Raw genomic sequence first — 4,198 nt, forward strand, 5'->3', positions numbered from 1 at the left:
CGTCTGCTCCCAAGAGGAGAGCTATCAAGTCTCTGACCTCACTTCCTCTTCCTCCCAGCGTCTGCTCTGTTTACTCCTCCCATCTACGTTCTAACCTATCAGGGCAAGCAGCTTCTTTATTTAATCAACCAATGACCTTCCTCCATCAACAGAGTGAGTTCCAGGATGGCCAGAGATACACAGAGAAACCCTGCTTCAAAAAACAAAGAGTTAAAGAGATTGTTCAGTGGTTAAGACCACTGGCTGCTCTTCCAGAGGATCCACATGACAGCTCACAACTCTAACTTCAGTTCCAGGAGATCTGACACCCTCACATAGACATACTTACAGGCAAAATACCAATATACATAAAATACTAATAAATAAATAAAAATGTAACTCCTATCTGAAAATACAGAAAAAAGCACAATTTCTGTCAAATTAAATATATTTTGAAATGTTCTTAAGTATAAAAATGGGAAGGAAAAAAATTCTTTATGGTGTATGCCTGTAATCTCAGCACTTAAGATGCTGAGTCATTTGAGTTCTAGGCCAGTCTAGGCTATACAGCAAATTTTTTTTTTTGGTTTTTTTTGAGACAAGGTTTCTCTGTAGCTTTGGAGCCTGTCCTGGAACTAGCTCTTGTAGACCAGGCTGGCCTCGAACTCACAGAGATCAGCCTGCCTCTGCCTCCAGAGTGCTGGGATTAAAGGTATGCGCCACCACTGCCTGGCCATACAGCAAGGTTCTACCTCAAAACAACAAAGTTTAGACTTAGCACGTTTTACGATGATCAAACGATTGGTAGGGAACATAAAAAAAAACCAAGACAGCTATGTAACTACATTTTTCCAAGTAGTTAATAGATAATAATTCATACACACTAAAGGACACTGACTTTTGGTCTGTATTTTTGTCATGCCAAAGGACTCTGATCTAACAGTAGAAGTTATAGTATTATAATACCCCAAATTTACCAATAATAGAGGTAAAACATTAAACACTACACACATCTTTAAAAAGTAGGCCTCAGTATATTTAATATCTTAATGCCAAAGAAATAGCAACATGAAATCTAATATACTAATCATAGAGGTCAGCAAGTCCTAGCACAAAACAATTGTTAAGAAGCAGAAACACAGGGGCTTGGAGAGATGGCTCAGCAGTTAAGAGCACTTCCAAAGAACCTGGGTTCAATTCCCAGTACCCAAATGGCAGTTCACCATTACCTATAACTCTGGCCCCAGGAGTTCTGGGACTTCACACAGATACACATGCAAGCAAAACAACAATGCACATAAATAAAAATAAATATATTTTTTAAAAAAAGAAGTGGAAACACAATTATACAAGGTCTTCCAGTTCCTAGGCACTCGAATTATAGGTTGCTTCCCCATTCAACCCCTTGAACTGTAGCATGAGGAAAAGGCTGGAAAGAATGTGTCGCTTTGGACCCTTATCCATTCTCCAACAATATTCAACTCATTATCCAACAACAGCAGCCAGAACATACATGAGGATAAGATTCAGTCTACATTATCTAAAGATTTCCCCAAAGTCCAAATATTTAGGTTGCACAGACTGCATTATTTTAATTTCCCCCAGTACACTATTTTGGCATTAGCTAAGCAGATCACCAGGAAACAATCTTAACTATATTGTTTTTTTTGTTTTTTTTTTTGGTTTTTTGAGACAGGGTTTCTCTGTGGCTTTGGAGCCTGTCCTGGAACTAGCTCTGTAGACCAGCCTGGTCTCGAACTCACAGAGATCCGCCTGCCTCTGCCTCCCGAGTGCTGGGATTAAAGGCGTTTAACTATATTGTTATCTAACTCTCAAGGAAGGCCAGGCTGACAGAGGACTTATAGCACTACTTATCAGTTCTTAGTCCTTCCTCTCACTTCCTCACTCTCACGCCTTAAGTTTTTTCCTCTGTTTAGTCCTAACCAAGAGTTCTTTTGCCATCTCTAAACAGATCAGAAAGAGCCATAAGAGACACAGAACAATCATAGAAAGTTTTTTTTTTAATCAAATGGTCACCGTCCACATGGCCCAAATAAGAAAGGTCTGCCCTGCTGGGCGGTGGTGGCGCACATCTTTAATCCCAGCACTCGGGAGGCAGAGGCAGGCGGATCTCTGTGAGTTCGAGACCAGCCTGGTCTACAAAGGGAGTTCCAGGACAGGCTCCAAAACCACAGAGAAACCCTGTCTCGAAAAAAAAACTAAAAAAAAAGAAAGAAAGGTCTGCCCTGTGAGAGAAAAGACACAATGGCTACCTGTTGAAAAACATTAGTGTAAGGGTTCACGCACTGGCCTAAGGAGCAGCACAGCATTCAAAGAGCTGTACACATAAACCTTAATATACTATATGAAACTTCATAGTAAACAAATGGTAAATGACACATCTTTTGTAACACATGAATCAGCTACTGATTTGCAAAAGTGGGACACACCCAAGTTCATATGACTCCAAAGTACCTGTTTGAAAATGGACCTCGAAGTCTGAATTGCCAACCCACCTACCAAGTTTAGAACAGAATTTTACAAATACGTAAGCTGTAATAATTTAAAGTTTAAAAAATGGACTCATCATTACTATAAAAGTTAATTTGAGAACTTCATTAATATTTTAACATCAGAGGCTGGAGAAATGGCTCAGTGGTTAAGAGCATTGCCTGCTCTTCCAAAGGTCCTGAGTTCAATTCCCGGCAACCACATGATGGCTCACAACCATCTGTAATGAGGTCTGGTGCCCTCTTCTGGCCTGCAAGCATACACATAGACAGAACATTGTATACATAATAAATAAATATTAAAAAAATAAATAAAATTTAAAAAATATTTTAACATCAATAACCAAGAACAGCAATAACACAAATTCTAAGATGCTAATTGTTCTGAGGATGAGTATACTGCAAGGTAATTGAAGAATAGCAAATTCAAGAACACTCTAGATAGATCTGGTCAGAGGCCAACACCTATAATCCTATTTTTTGGAATGTTGAGGTAGGACGTTCATGAAGTTAAAGCCAAGCTCAGCTATAACATAAAAAGTTCCCCGACCAGCCCAGTTTCCATGCGACCCTGTCTCAAAACACAAATAAATGAACAAATATTCTTGCTTCTAAAATACACATATGAAGTAATAAGGAAAAGCCAATCCATCTTACCTTAAGAGGCATCCAGATAGCATTCATAGTGTCAGGAATAGTTTAGACGAGACTCAGAAAGAAGCAGGAAGAGACTAAGGAATTCCCTCAGTTACCACGGATAAGGAAGTGGGAAGATCTGAAAAGGAGGAGTTTTCATTTAGATGGAAGAATCTAGAATATGTAAATAGCTTATTCTATCTGGGAAGGATATTAAGTGCCAACAGCCTACCCATCCTAAAAAGTGTACAAGTGCTGGGTGTGGTACACACCTTTAATCCCAGGACAGAGGAGGCTGAGGCAGGCTGTTGTCTAGGAGTTCAACACCGGCCTGGTAGACACAGTGTGTGGGGGGGTGGGGGGGACTGTCAGGTAAGCCTAGAGATGGTATCAAACAAAGAAAAAGGTAAAATATACAATTCACTTTGGGAAGTACATATGTGTATTTCTAGATGTGTGTAGAAATATTTTACACCAAAGGACATAAATTTTAAATAATCAGAAGCTACTTATCAAAGATTCAGAAAACCAAAATCCTAGAGGAAAAGTTATTCTCCCAGAGAATTTCATAAGCACTTCTGAAAATGATTTAGCCGGGCGGTGGTGGTGCACGCCTTTAATCCCAGCACTTGGGAGGCAGAGGCAGGCGGATCTCTGTGAGTTAGAGACCACCCTGGTCTACAGAGCTAGTTCCAGGACAGGCTCCAAAACCACAGAGAAACCCTGTCTCGAAAAAAAAAAAAAACAAAAAAAAAAAAAAGAAAATGATTAACTAACCACCTGAAAAAGTCTACAGCTACTTTTATTTAATAAACCTAAAACCTTTCTGACAATTCCTATGTCCTAACTTTTCTTAAAATTGTTTCAGAGCTGATTCTAAATAATAATAATAACTATTCTTCACTGAAGTACTACAAGCAAAAAAGGGGGGGAGGGGAGAAAAGACCCCTTCTTGCCCAGAGATCTTTAAAAGCAGACCAGAGGAACTGATTTTGAAGATGGAGAGTGTTAGGTTTGCAGGGACTCAGAAGGATGGACTAAATGACCCTTGTAGGAGCCTTAAGTCCTAAGCC

At 39.5% G+C, this 4,198-nt stretch overlaps 1 protein-coding gene across 1 annotated transcript in view; it reads right to left on the reverse strand.

Moving 5' to 3' along the window:
* Positions 1-3,673, reverse strand: part of Kansl1 (KAT8 regulatory NSL complex subunit 1) — a 117,918-nt gene extending 114,245 nt beyond the window's left edge. The window contains exons 1-2 of the mRNA XM_026777170.1: positions 3,398-3,673; positions 3,147-3,264 (exon numbers count right to left, since the gene is read on the reverse strand). The gene's annotated coding sequence lies outside the window, so the exon portion shown is untranslated. The remainder of the gene's footprint in view (positions 1-3,146; positions 3,265-3,397) is intronic.
* Between the last annotated feature and the right edge of the window lie 525 nt (positions 3,674-4,198).

The sequence above is a fragment of the Microtus ochrogaster genome, unplaced genomic scaffold (genome assembly GCF_000317375.1).
Source record: "Microtus ochrogaster isolate Prairie Vole_2 unplaced genomic scaffold, MicOch1.0 UNK48, whole genome shotgun sequence".
In the NCBI taxonomy this organism is placed as follows: domain Eukaryota; kingdom Metazoa; phylum Chordata; class Mammalia; order Rodentia; family Cricetidae; genus Microtus; species Microtus ochrogaster.